This window comes from Pleurodeles waltl, chromosome 6 (assembly GCF_031143425.1).
Source record: "Pleurodeles waltl isolate 20211129_DDA chromosome 6, aPleWal1.hap1.20221129, whole genome shotgun sequence".
NCBI lineage: Eukaryota > Metazoa > Chordata > Amphibia > Caudata > Salamandridae > Pleurodeles > Pleurodeles waltl.
In genome coordinates this window covers 870,417,739-870,434,279 of record NC_090445.1, presented here as the reverse complement: position 1 = coordinate 870,434,279, position 16,541 = coordinate 870,417,739, and positions in this window count along the sequence as shown.

Sequence of the window (16,541 nt, the reverse complement as noted above, 5' to 3'; positions counted from 1 at the left end):
TGACATTCCAGGAAAAGACATGACATTCCACACATTCCAAAAAAAGACGCGACATTCCACACATTCCAAGAAAAGACACGACATTCCACAAATTCCAAGAAAAGACATGACATTCCACACATTCCAAAAAAAGACATGACATTCCACACATTCCAAGAAAAGACATGACATTCCAAAAGACACCACATTCCACACATTCCAAGAAAAGACATGACATTCCACACATTCCAAAAAAAAGACATGACATTCCACACATTCCAAGATAAGACATGACATTCCAAGAAAAGACACGACATTCCACACATTCCAAGAAAAGACATGACATTCCAGGAAAAGACATGACATTCCACACATTCCAAAAAAAGACATGACATTCCACACATTTTAAGAAAAGACATGACATTCCAAGAAAAAAAACGACATTCCACACATTCCAAGAAAAGACACGACACTCCACACATTCCAAAAAAAGACATGACATTCCACACATTCCAAAAAAAGACATGACATTCCACACATTCCAATAAAAGACATGACATTCCAAAAGACACCACATTCCACACATTCCAAGAAAAGACATGACATTCCACACATTCCAAGAAAAGACATGACATTCCACACATTCCAAAAAAAGACATGACATTCCACACATTCCAAGATAAGACATGACATTCCAAGAAAAGACACGACATTCCACACATTCCAAGAAAAGACATGACATTCCAGGAAAAGACATGACATTCCACACATTCCAAAAAAAGACATGACATTCCACACATTACAAGAAAAGACATGACATTCCAAGAAAAAAAACGACATTCCACACATTCCAAGAAGACACGACATTCCACACATTCCAAGAAAAGATATGACATTCCACACATTCCAAGAAAAGACACGACATTCCACACATTCCAAGAAAAGACATGACTTTCCAAGAAAAGACATGACATTCCACACATTCCAAGAAAAGACACGGCATTCCACACATTCCAAGAAAAGACATGACATTCCACACATTCCAAGAAAAGACATGACATTCCAAGAAAAGACACGACATTCCACACAATCCAAGAAAAGACATGACATTCCACACATTCCAAGAAAAGACATGACATTCCAAGAAAAGACACGACATTCCTCACATTCCAAAAAAAGACACGACATTCCACAAATTCCAAGAAAAGACGCGACATTCCACACATTCCAAGAAAAGACACGACATTCCACACATTCCAAGAAAAGACATGACATTCCAGGAAAAGACACGACATTCCACACATTCCAAAAAAAGACACGACATTCCACACATTCCAGGAAAAGACATGACATTCCAGGAAAAGACGACATTCCACACATTCCAAGAAAAGACGCAACATTCCACACATTCCAAAAAAGACATGACATTCCAATAAAAGACATGACATTCCACACATTCCAAGAAAAGACATGACATTCCACACATTCCAAAAAAAAAGACGCGACATTCCACAAATTCCAAGAAAAGACGCGACATTCCACACATTCCAAGGAAAGACATGACATTCCACACATTCCAAAAAAAGAAGCGACATTCCACACATTTCAAGAAAAGACACGACATTCCACACATTCCAGGAAAAGACATGACATTCCACACATTCCAAGAAAAGACACCACATTCCACACATTCCAAAAAAAGACATGACATTCCACACATTCCAAGAAAAGACGCGACATTCCACACATTCCAAGAAAATACATGACATTCCAGGAAAAGACACGACATTCCAGGAAAAGACATGACATTCCACACATTCCAAGAAAAGACATGACATTCCACACATTCCAAAAAAAGACGCGACATTCCACACATTCCAAGAAAAGACACGACATTCCACAAATTCCAAGAAGACATGACATTCCACACATTCCAAAAAAAGACATGACATTCCACACATTCCAAGAAAAGACATGACATTCCAAAAGACACCACATTCCACACATTCCAAAAAAAGACATGACATTCCACACATTCCGAGAACAGACATGACATTCCACATATTCCAAGAAAAGACATGACATTCCAGGAAAAGACATGACATTCCACAAATTCCAAGAAAAGACACGACATTCCACACATTCCAAGAAAAGACACCACATTCCACACATTCCAAAAAGACATGACATTCCACACATTCCAAGAAAAGACATGACATTCCACACATTCCAAGAAAAGACATGACATTCCACACATTCCAAGAAAAGACATGACATTCCAAGAAAAGACACGACATTCCACAAATTCCATGAAAAGACGCGACATTCCACACATTCCAAGAAAAGACGCGACATTCCACACATTCCAAGAAAAGACATGACATTCCACACATTCCAAAAAGACATGACATTCCACACATTCCAAGAAAAGACATGACATTCCAAGAAAAGACACGACATTCCACACATTCCAAGAAAAGACATGACATTCCACACATTCCAAAACAAGACATGACATTCCAAGAAAAGACATGACATTCCACACATTCCAAGAAAAGACATGACATTCCAGGAAAAGACATGACATTCCACACATTCCAAGAAAAGACGTGACATTCCACACATTCCAGGAAAAGACATGACATTCCAGGAAAAGACGACATTCCACACATTCCAATAAAAGACGCGACATTCCACACATTCCAAAACAAGACATGACATTCCAAGAAAAGACATGACATTCCACACATTCCAAGAAAAGACATGACATTCCAGGAAAAGACATGACATTCCACACATTCCAAGAAAAGACATGACATTCCACACATTCCAAAAAAGACGCGACATTCCACACATTCCAAGAAAAGACGCGACATTCCACAAATTCCAAGAAGACGCGACATTCCACACATTCCAAGAAGACACGACATTCCACACATTCCAGGAAAAGACATGACATTCCAAGAAAAGACACGACATTCCTCACATTCCAAGAAAAGACATGACATTCCACACATTCCAAAAAAAGACGTGACATTCCACAAATTCCAAGAAAAGACGCGACATTCCACACATTCCAAGAAAAGACACGACATTCCACACATTCCAAGAAAAGACATGACATTCCAGGAAAAGACACGACATTCCAGGAAAAGACGACATTCCACACATTCCAAGAAAAGACGCGACATTCCACACATTCCAAAAAAAGACATGACATTCCAATAAAAGACATGACATTCCACACATTCCAAGAAAAGACATGACATTCCAAGAAAAGACACGACATTCCACACATTCCAAAAAAAGACGCGACATTCCACAAATTCCAAGAAAAGACGCGACATTCCACACATTCCAAGAAGACACGACATTCCACACATTCCAGGAAAAGACATGACATTCCAAGAAAAGACACGACATTCCTCACATTCCAAGAAAAGACATGACATTCCACACATTCCAAAAAAAGACGTGACATTCCACACATTCCAAGAAAAGACGCGACATTCCACACATTCCAAGAAAAGACGCGACATTCCACACATTCCAAAAAAAGACATGACATTCCAATAAAAGACATGACATTCCACACATTCCAAGAAAAGACATGACATTCCACACATTCCAAGAAAAGACATGACATTCCAAGAAAAGACATGACATTCCACACATTCCAAGAAGACATGACATTCCAGGAAAAGACACGACATTCCAGGAAAGTAATGACATTCCACCCATTCCAAGAAAAGACGCGACATTCCACACATTCCAGGAAAAGACAAGACATTCCACACATTCCAAGAAAAGACATGACATTCCAGGAAAAGACACGACATTCCAGGAAAAGACATGACATTCCACACATTCCAAGAAAAGACATGACATTCCACACATTCCAAAAAAAGACGCGACATTCCACACATTCCAAGAAAAGACGCGACATTCCACACATTCCAGGAAAAGACATGACATTCCAGGAAAAGACGACATTCCACACATTCCAAGAAAAGACGCGACATTCCACACATTCCAAAACAAGACATGACATTCCAAGAAAAGACATGACATTCCACACATTCCAAGAAAAGACATGACATTCCAGGAAAAGAAATGACATTCCACACATTCCAAGAAAAGACATGACATTCCACACATTCCAAAAAAGACGCGACATTCCACACATTCCAAGAAAAGACGCGACATTCCACAAATTCCAAGAAGACGCGACATTCCACACATTCCAAGAAGACACGACATTCCACACATTCCAGGAAAAGACATGACATTCCAAGAAAAGACACGACATTCCTCACATTCCAAGAAAAGACATGATATTCCACACATTCCAAAAAAGACGCGACATTCCACAAATTCCAAGAAAAGACACGACATTCCACACATTCCAAGAAGACACGACATTCCACACATTCCAAAAAAAGACGCAACATTCCACACATTCCAAGAAAAGATGCGACATTCCACGCATTCCAAGAAGACACGACATTCCACACATTCCAGGAAAAGACATGACATTCCAAGAAAAGACACTACATTCCTCACATTCCAAGAAAAGACATGACATTCCACACATTCCAAAAAAAGACGTGACATTCCACAAATTCCAAGAAAAGACGCGACATTCCACACATTCCAAGAAAAGACACGACATTCCACACATTCCAAGAAAAGACATGACATTCCAGGAAAAGACACGACATTCCAGGAAAAGACGACATTCCACACATTCCAAGAAAAGACGCGACATTCCACACAATCCAAAAAAAGACATGACATTCCAATAAAAGACATGACATTCCACACATTCCAAGAAAAGACATGACATTCCACACATTCCAAGAAAAGACATGACATTCCAAGAAAAGACATGACATTCCACACATTCCAAGAAAAGACATGACTCTTCCAGGAAAGACATGACATTCCACACATTCCAAGAAAAGACATGACATTCCACACATTCCCAAAAAAGACGCGACATTCCACACATTCCAAGAAAAGACGCGACATTCCACACATTCCAAGAAAAGACATGACATTCCAGGAAAAGACACGACATTCCAGGAAAAGACATGACATTCCACACATTCCAAGAAAAGACATGACATTCCACACATTCCAAAAAAAGACGCGACATTCCACACATTCCAAGAAAAGACACGACATTCCACAAATTCCAAGAAAAGACATGACATTCCACACATTCCAAAAAAAGACATGACATTCCACACATTCCAAGAAAAGACATGACATTCCAAAAGACACCACATTCCACACATTCCAAAAAAAGACATGACATTCCACACATTCCAAGATAAGACTTGACATTCCAAGAAAAGACACGACATTCCACTCATTCCAAGAAAAGACATGACATTCCAGGAAAAGACATGACATTCCACACATTTCAAAAAAAGACATGACATTCCACACATTATAAGAAAAGACATGACATTCCAAGAAAAACAAACGACATTCCACACATTCCAAGAAAAGACACGACATTCCTCACATTCCAAAAAAAGACGCGACATTCCACAAATTCCAAGAAAAGACGCGACATTCCACACATTCCAAGAAAAGACATGACATTCCTCACATTCCAAAAAAAGACGCGACATTCCACAAATTCCAAGAAAAGACGCGACATTCCACACATTCCAAGAAAAGACATGACATTCCACACATTCCAAAAAAAGACATGACATTCCACACATTCCAAGAAAAGACATGACATTCCAAAAGACACCACATTCCACACATTCCAAGAAAAGACATGACATTCCACACATTCCAAAAAAAGACATGACATTCCACACATTCCAAGATAAGACATGACATTCCAAAAGACACCACATTCCACACATTCCAAGAAAAGACACGACATTCCACACATTCCAAGAAAAGACATGACATTCCAGGAAAAGACATGACATTCCACACATTCCAAAAAAAGACACGACATTCCACACATTCCAAGAAAAGACATGACATTCCAGGAAAAGACATGACATTCCACACATTCCAAAAAAAGACATGACATTCCACACATTATAAGAAAAGACGACATTCCAAGAAAAACAAACGACATTCCACACATTCCAAGAAAAGACACAACATTCCTCACATTCCAAAAAAAGACGCGACATTCCACAAATTCCAGGAAAAGACGCGACATTCCACACATTCCAAGAAAAAACACGACATTCCACACATTCCAAGAAAAGACATGACATTCCACATATTCCAAAAAAAGACATGACATTCCACACATTCCAAGAAAAGACATGACATTCCAAAAGACACCACATTCCACACATTCCAAGAAAAGACATGACATTCCACACATTCCAAAAAAAGACATGACATTCCACACATTCCAAGATAAGAGATGACATTCCAAGAAAAGACACGACATTCCACACATTCCAAGAAAAGACATGACATTCCAGGAAAAGACATGACATTCCACACATTCCAAGAAAAGACATGACATTCCAGGAAAGACATGACATTCCACACATTCCAAGAAAAGACATGACATTCCAAAAGACACCACATTCCACACATTCCAAGAAAAGACATGACATTCCACACATTCCAAGAACAGACATGACATTCCACATATTCCAAGAAAAGACATGACATTCCAAGAAAAGACATGACATTCCAGGAAAAGACATGACATTCCAGGAAAAGACATGACATTCCACAAATTCCAAGAAAAGACACGACATTCCACACATTCCAAGAAAAGAGACCACATTCCACACATTCCAAGAAAAGACATGACATTCCACACATTCCAAAAAAAGACATGACATTCCACACATTCCAAGAAAAGACATGACATTCCACACATTCCAAGAAAAGACATGACATTCCAAGAAAAGACACGACATTCCACAAATTCCAAGAAAAGACACGACATTCCACACATTCCAAGAAAAGACACGACATTCCACACATTCCAAGAAAAGACGCGACATTCCACACATTCCAAGAAAAGACATGACATTCCACACATTCCAAAAAGACATGACATTCCACACATTCCAAGAAAAGACATGACATTCCAAGAAAAGACACGACATTCCACACATTCCAAGAAAATACATGACATTCCACACATTCCAAAACAAGACATGACATTCCAAGAAAAGACATGACATTCCAGGAAAAGACATGACATTCCACACATTCCAAAAAAGACGCGACATTCCACACATTCCAAGAAAAGACACGACATTCCACAAATTCCAAGAAAAGAAACGACATTCCACACATTCCAAAAAAAGACGTGACATTCCACACATTCCAAAAAAAACGTGACATTCCACAAATTCCAGGAAAAGACGCGACATTCCACACATTCTAAGAAAAGACGCGACATTCCACAAATTCCAGGAAAAGACGCGACATTCCACACATTCCAAGAAAAAACACGACATTCCACACATTCCAAGAAAAGACATGACATTCCACATATTCCAAAAAAAGACATGACATTCCACACATTCCAAGAAAAGACATGACATTCCAAAAGACACCACATTCCACACATTCCAAGAAAAGACATGACATTCCACACATTCCAAAAAAAGACATGACATTCCACACATTCCAAGATAAGAGATGACATTCCAAGAAAAGACACGACATTCCACACATTCCAAGAAAAGACATGACATTCCAGGAAAAGACATGACATTCCACACATTCCAAGAAAAGACATGACATTCCAGGAAAGACATGACATTCCACACATTCCAAGAAAAGACATGACATTCCAAAAGACACCACATTCCACACATTCCAAGAAAAGACATGACATTCCACACATTCCAAGAACAGACATGACATTCCACATATTCCAAGAAAAGACATGACATTCCAAGAAAAGACATGACATTCCAGGAAAAGACATGACATTCCAGGAAAAGACATGACATTCCACAAATTCCAAGAAAAGACACGACATTCCACACATTCCAAGAAAAGAGACCACATTCCACACATTCCAAGAAAAGACATGACATTCCACACATTCCAAAAAAAGACATGACATTCCACACATTCCAAGAAAAGACATGACATTCCACACATTCCAAGAAAAGACATGACATTCCAAGAAAAGACACGACATTCCACAAATTCCAAGAAAAGACACGACATTCCACACATTCCAAGAAAAGACACGACATTCCACACATTCCAAGAAAAGACGCGACATTCCACACATTCCAAGAAAAGACATGACATTCCACACATTCCAAAAAGACATGACATTCCACACATTCCAAGAAAAGACATGACATTCCAAGAAAAGACACGACATTCCACACATTCCAAGAAAATACATGACATTCCACACATTCCAAAACAAGACATGACATTCCAAGAAAAGACATGACATTCCAGGAAAAGACATGACATTCCACACATTCCAAAAAAGACGCGACATTCCACACATTCCAAGAAAAGACACGACATTCCACAAATTCCAAGAAAAGAAACGACATTCCACACATTCCAAAAAAAGACGTGACATTCCACACATTCCAAAAAAAGACGTGACATTCCACAAATTCCAAGAAAAGACGCGACATTCCACACATTCCAAGAAGACACGACATTCCACACATTCCAGGAAAAGACATGACATTCCAAGAAAAGACACGACATTCCTCACATTCCAAGAAAAGACATGACATTCCACACATTCCAAAAAAAGACGTGACATTCCACAAATTCCAAGAAAAGACGCGACATTCCAGGAAAAGACGACATTCCACACATTCCAAGAAAAGACGCGACATTCCACACATTCCAAAAAAAGACATGACATTCCAATAAAAGACATGACATTCCACACATTCCAAGAAAAGACATGACATTCCAATAAAAGACATGACATTCCACACATTCCAAGAAAAGACGCGACATTCCACACATTCCAAAAAAAGACGCGACATTCCACAAATTCCAAGAAAAGACATGACATTCCAAGAAAAGACATGACATTCCACACATTCCAAGAAAAGACATGACATTCCAGGAAAAGACACGACATTCCAGGAAAAGACGACATTCCACACATTCCAAGAAAAGACGCGACATTCCACACATTCCAAAAAAAGACATGACATTCCAATAAAAGACATGACATTCCACACATTCCAAGAAAAGACGCGACATTCCACACATTCCAAAAAAAGACGCGACATTCCACAAATTCCAAGAAAAGACGCGACATTCCACAAATTCCAAGAAAAGACATGACATTCCACACATTCCAAAAAGACATGACATTCCACACATTCCAGGAAAAGACATGACATTCCAAGAAAAGACACGACATTCCTCACATTCCAAGAAAAGACATGACATTCCACACATTCCAAAAAAAGACGTGACATTCCACAAATTCCAAGAAAAGATGCGACATTCCACACATTCCAAGAAGACACGACATTCCACACATTCCAGGAAAAGACATGACATTCCAAGAAAAGACACGACATTCCTCACATTCCAAGAAAAGACATGACATTCCACACATTCCAAAAAAAGACGTGACATTCCACAAATTCCAAGAAAAGACGCGACATTCCAGGAAAAGACGACATTCCACACATTCCAAGAAAAGACGCGACATTCCACACATTCCAAAAAGACATGACATTCCAAGAAAAGACATGACATTCCACACATTCCAAAAAAAGACATGACATTCCAATAAAAGACATGACATTCCACACATTCCAAGAAAAGACATGACATTCCAATAAAAGACATGACATTCCACACATTCCAAGAAAAGACGCGACATTCCACACATTCCAAAAAAGACGCGACATTCCACAAATTCCAAGAAAAGACATGACATTCCAAGAAAAGACATGACATTCCACACATTCCAAGAAAAGACATGACATTCCAGGAAAAGACACGACATTCCAGGAAAAGACGACATTCCACACATTCCAAGAAAAGACGCGACATTCCACACATTCCAAAAAAAGACATGACATTCCAATAAAAGACATGACATTCCACACATTCCAAGAAAAGACATGACATTCCAATAAAAGACAGGACATTCCACACATTCCAAGAAAAGACGCGACATTCCACACATTCCAAAAAGACGCGACATTCCACAAATTCCAAGAAAAGACGTGACATTCCACACATTCCAAGAAAAGACATGACATTCCACACATTCCAAGAAAAGACATGACATTCCAAGAAAAGACATGACATTCCACACATTCCAAGAAAAGACATGACATTCCAGGAAAAGACACGACATTCCAGGAAAGACATGACATTCCACACATTCCAAGAAAAGACATGACATTCCACACATTCCAAAAAAAGACGCAACATTCCACACATTCCAAGAAAAGACGCGACATTCCACACATTCCAGGAAAAGACATGACATTCCAGGAAAAGACGACATTCCACACATTCCAAGAAAAGACGTGACATTCCACACATTCCAAAAAAAGACATGACATTCCAAGAAAAAACATGACATTCCACGCATTCCAAGAAAAGACATGACATTCCACAAATTCCAAGAAAAGACGCGACATTCCACACATTCCAAGAAAAGACACGACATTCCACACATTCCAAGAAAAGACATGACATTCCAAGAAAAGACATGACATTCCAGGAAAAGACATGACATTCCACACATTCCCAAAAAAGACGCGACATTACTCACATTGTTTATTGTATATTTTGCCCTTGTAATAAAGCATACATCGGACAAACCTCCCAACAGGTCAAGACACGCATTCTACAGCACCGATCTAGAATTAAATGCGCTGTGAAAGGAGCGCCATTTGTTGAACACTTGTTGCTTATAGACGACTGTTTTAATTAAGGTTTGCGTCCGTTTAATTGTTTTTTCTTTAATTGTTGTAGTTGTCCCTTGATAAGTCCTGATGAGGCCGAAACGCGTTGACACATGTTTTTGCGAGATTGAGTCCTTCAAAAGGTTCAAATGTTGTAAATATTCGGGCCCCACCACACTAGATACCTTCGGGAAGAAATTTAGAAGGACTTTAAGAGAGGTCACGACATGGACCATCAATCATCGCTACATAGTGGATTACAATTCTAAAAAATATCAGTAACCACTTTACCAAAAAACTCGACATTAGGGGACAACCCCTACTGAAAGTTTGCTTTCCACAGAGGCTGCAACAGTAATACAGCAGTTACCTATGGGACTAAATGTTGTACAGTTAAATTCTGTACAGTTATCTTGTGTTTATGCATAATTTTTGTTTAGTTGGTATACTAACGCCATATATGTTTAATGGCTAATGAGACATTCTCGGCTTTACTTCAATTGATAAATAAAATTTGGGAAGTAATCTAACCACGAAAAATGTATTGATCACATTTTTTGATAACGAATGATATAATCTATCCCGGCTTGGTTGAACCCCCATTGGTTTTGTCAGTTTTGTGCCCCTACCAAGCACGGGTTATTGGGTCACCCTCTATTTTTGATACAATTTTGAAGAACACCTGCTTAGGTGTGAGGTTTTGCCATAGAGCTAAGTTGAAATAACAGAACTATTTCTCCTTCCGCGGGAAGTGGGACAAGATGCATTTAAATATTTAGCCAAAGCTGATTTTGTACCTACTCCTTATGTATAAATGTTGTATTCTATGTATGTTTATGTGCCTTTAATATCTGTGATATTATAGATGCCCCGTGTAAAACATGTCAGAACCACATACAGTGTGCAATACTGATGAACAGATCTCCAAATTGTTGGAACTCCCATAGCTTCTGAGCGGAGAACTTCCGCCTAGTGAAAATCCCAAACTAGACAAAGTCGAAAAACTAAAACAGCTTAAGAAGAAGAACACACGCACACAATTGCATGCACAGGTGCTCCTCGAGCACCTAAAAAATAACACTATCCCACAGGGACTACAAGTAAGAAATATCCCTGTTATCTTCATCAGTGACCCCAAGTACCTCACACAATTTAGTGGAGTAGGAACAAAGTGCTCAAGGGACTGGCTAGCCCTATCGGTAGAAACAGCCCTTAGAATTAGTGAGGTAGAACTGAAAGAAATAGCAGAACTTGAACGTGAGATTTCTTTAGATAATACGATACAAAATGCCCAACAACTCTTAGATAGTGTGAACAGAGGCAGAGGGAGCTGGAGAGGAACAAGAGGGAACGGAACCCCGAGAGGACAATTTCAAGACCAGGGATTCTTAGGTACTCGCCGGGGAGCATACAAAAGATAAACAAAATGGTGCAAACTATCCCCATTTATAACTTGTCCTCACACTCTCTTCTCCCAGCAGAAAAACAAGTATTAAGTAAAGGACTTTCCTTTGTACCATGAGAAACCAAGATCCAGATGGTTTTGTCAAAACACTAATCACACATGTATCACACCAGTTGTGAAACTTATGGGAGTATGGCATTTTCTGGCCGCAGGTTCCTTTCAATACACAGTGGGAATATGTGGTGGTATGTCACAATGATGAGACACATTGACAGCTACATCCAGTTCCCCAGGTGTGAGGATTTAGCCAATGTGAAGGTTGGATCCAATAGATTTGCTCAGCCACCACATGTTGTTGGAGCCAATGATGGCACCCATATTCCCTTAGTCCCACTGAAAGCCAGGGAACAAGATTACCGTAACAGGAAGAATTTCCATTCTATCAATTTGCAAGTTGTCTGCTTACCCAATTTGTATACTTCAAAGGTCTCTGACCGTATCCTATAATTCCTTTGTTATATGGAACAGCACCGTACCCCTGCTGATATTACAACTACTAACGAAGAGGGCCTGGCATGTTGATAAGTATGATCTGTCATACCTTTGTGTGGGTAATGTCAATTGGTATAATCAGGAAGTGTGCAACTTTTTGTTGCACTTATATCTGTCTTCCATCTAGGAGACTCAGCCTATCCCAACCTGCCATGTTTGCTGCCCCACAGAGGAATACAAAAACGCAAGGGCAAGTCTGCTTCAAAGAGGTTCATGAAAGAACAAGGCGGGCAGTGGAGCAGGCTTTTGGACTCCTGAAGGCCAGACTTAAACGTCTGGACAAAACTGGGGGAACCCTCATCTACACACCTGGAAAGGTGTATCAGATCACTGTGGCCTGCTGCATGCTCCACAACCAAGCCCTGCCATGGAACATCCTTTATATCACACATGATGGAGACCATGAAATGTCACCGGGTGGTGATCCTGGAATGCCAAATGATGACGATAGTGGTGAAGAAGAAGGAGCTGACTTGCGTCAATATCTCATCAACAACTTCTTAAGAGTGTAAGTAAGTTTGGCAAATGTCATAACTTTGACTGTTACACCAACTTTTGTTGTGATGATGAGAAGAGTATATTAGGGGAAATATCAGGGAGGGCAAGCTCTGCCTAATCCAGGTGAAAGGTGTTTGTAGAACAAGGTTATGACACATGGTAATTTTGTTTGTGATGCTTTATTTTTGCTCAGATATTTGCATTGGAGTGTGTTCTCCTGGAGTTGACTATGTGATTTGTCTTATATATATGGTTTGACAGCTAGTTTTCTTGCTTTGGTTTTTTTTAAGGGCACCTTCACCATGGCATGTTTATTTGGACATTTCAGAGTTTTAACATTTGCAGGTATAAGATGCTGTTTTGAACTACTTAGAATTGCAGTCTGACTCACGAAGATGTTTCTCAGGAGGTAAATAGCCTCATCACTGCAGCGGGGGGCAGGGGCTGAGGTTCCTGGAGCGAAGGAGATGGCTCCCCTCTTAGAGGAGCAGGCCCAGCCAACTGGTAGGGAGCAAGAGGGAGGGTGGAGATGGAACTGGAGGTGTCAGACAAGTATGAAGTTGGAACACATCCTGGTGGTTCCACCACCAGTCCGGAGTGTCCACTGGATGATGACTCTAAAAACGATGAAGTAGAGTTTGCATCCTCTATGGCACTCCCCACACCCTCTCGGCCACTAGGTCCCTCTGTGTCTGTATTGTCCGGACCTGAACCACTGTGGCCAGCTGCTTCCCCAACTATGTTGGCCCTTTCTCCTTCGCTTGCCCATTGAAATTGGATAATAGCATCGGTGTGAAAACACCTGACCAGCAGATTCAAACACAAAACATTACAAATGTGCACATATGACATTATTATATATTGGCTTCTACATTAGCATGAGCACATGCATACATCCTACATTACCTGAAAAAAGTTGGTCACAGTGATGTCATAACCCCAGATAGCTCCAATACCATGAATCAACTTGCCTGCACACACTCCATTCTTAAGTATATACTAGCAAAGTTGTTCACCTTGTATAGTTTGGTCCTTATAGCATACCATAGTGAACTGATATCACCAAATAGGATGGCTATAAGAAAAACATTTCCACAGAGTCCACAGAAGTCCCTCAAGTATGTAAATGCTCATTTACCTTGAACAACCGCGTGATGTGATTATGGTCAAATAATACAGCAATGTAGCTGCAATATGGGCAGTAGAAGAAATCAAATCACACGCAAAGGCTCATTCATACTAACATAATTTTTCTACCTCATATGTCCACTGTCTAAATAGTCAAATGAAAGCTGCACTGAAGTAGTTTAGCTAGGAATTACATGTAGCATAGAAAATTAGTCTGGAGCCATTCATGGCCAAATTATTGGAAAATATATACTACACATGCACACATCATAAGAGTTCATATAGCCCTACGAACATCCTCAAACCTGCTTGGTAATGATGCCAACAGTATTCTTAAATTACATTCCTAAAAGCTAATACACCTTTGAAGGTTGTTGTGTGTCAGTGAATATCTATAATACAAAGAGGTGGAATCACTTTAGTCATAATGGGATGGCACATCACAGTACCATTTTGTATTGCAAACACCAATTGCCTTGTAAGATTGAGTGTAGACACTCAGGTGCTCATTACGAGTTTGCCGTTCCCTGGACCGCCAAGTTGGCAGGGGTGGTCGCACCACCGCGGACCCGGCAGAGAGGACCATAATAGTATGACCATGGGCCAATACACCACCAGTACCTCCAGTGAGGACGGACCGCCGGCGGACGTCGGTAGGCATCTCCAGACTGGCGGGAAGCATGTTACCGCTGACCATATTGCGAGGTTGCACACCGCCAGGATTTCACCCACCTTCAGGAACACAGACACGTTCACAGCGGCCATGGAACTCAAACTTGAAGTCTTTCAAATGCTCCTGCTGGCCGTACAACTCCAGAAACAGTGACGGCGACAAAGACATTGGTAAGTACACCCGCCTAGCACACACGGGAGGGAAGGTCATTAGTACACACCCACACACAACACACACACAGCACGGATACCAATGGCCACACACACGCAAACACCCGTACCAACACACACACACCTACATACACAAACATTACACACCACAGCCAACATACACGTGCCATACACACACCACCCCGCACGCACACACACCACCATCACCTACAAAACATACACATGCAACACCACCAATTCCCACAACAACACATAAATGTGGAAGGAAAGACAGGACAAGTTTGTTAACCTCTACATCAACGATGCTGTGGTGCAGATGTATTCAACATCATTAAACATAAATAAAAGATATTAACTATTTACAACACAGGCCACTGGCCAGTCCAAATGCTGGTAGTGCTCCAGGCACATTGGGCAGGGGTAAAGGCCTCAACTTGACTCCTGACTGCAAAGTGGCCTCCACATGGCAGGGGCATCAATGGGGCAGGCAGGCACCTCAGGGAGTGAGGGGGCTTGGTGGGGGCTTAGGTTTGTTCGGAGGATCTTTAGGTTTGGCTATTGGCTTTGGCGGGGGCTTTGGATTTGTTTTTTTGTTTCTGGGGAGGGGCTCTGGACTTTGACTTGGGAGGGGTGACCTGGGGTTTAGGGGGCTCAGATGCTGCAGGGGGAGGGGCAGTACAAGGAGGGGCATTGGAGGACTGGAAGGTAGAAGGGCTGGCCTTAGGGAGGGAAACAGGGTGCTTGGGGGAAATATGGGCTGGGACAGTGGGAGGGAACAGGGCAAACTCTCGGAGGAATCTTTTTTTAGGGACACAAGGTTGGTTGTGGGAAAAGGGTTTGGGAGTGGAGGGAGAGGGAATGGTTGTGAGGTGTGTCACTGGATGTGCATTGGGTGCAGGTGCCTGGGTGAAAGTCATGTGTGCTGGGTGTGTTTTGGGTGGTTGAATGTAGACGTTTAGATGTCTTGGGAGGAGGGGGGAGGAGATGCAGGGGGAAGCCAGGGTGGATGTGTGAGTGTCTGTTGGGGTGGTGGCTGCAGGTAAGGTGGATGTGCTGCATGTGGGGGTGTTGGTAGTCATGGTGAGTGTGTATGTGGTGAATGGGGCAGATGTATACGGGTCTGCTGTTGTGGTGACTGTGGGTGAAAGGTGACTTGTGGCTGGATCTGGGATTGTTATTGTGCTGATTGCAGGTGTGAATGGTGAAGTGTCTGGGAGGTAGGAGGTGTTGGGGGAGTCAGTGTA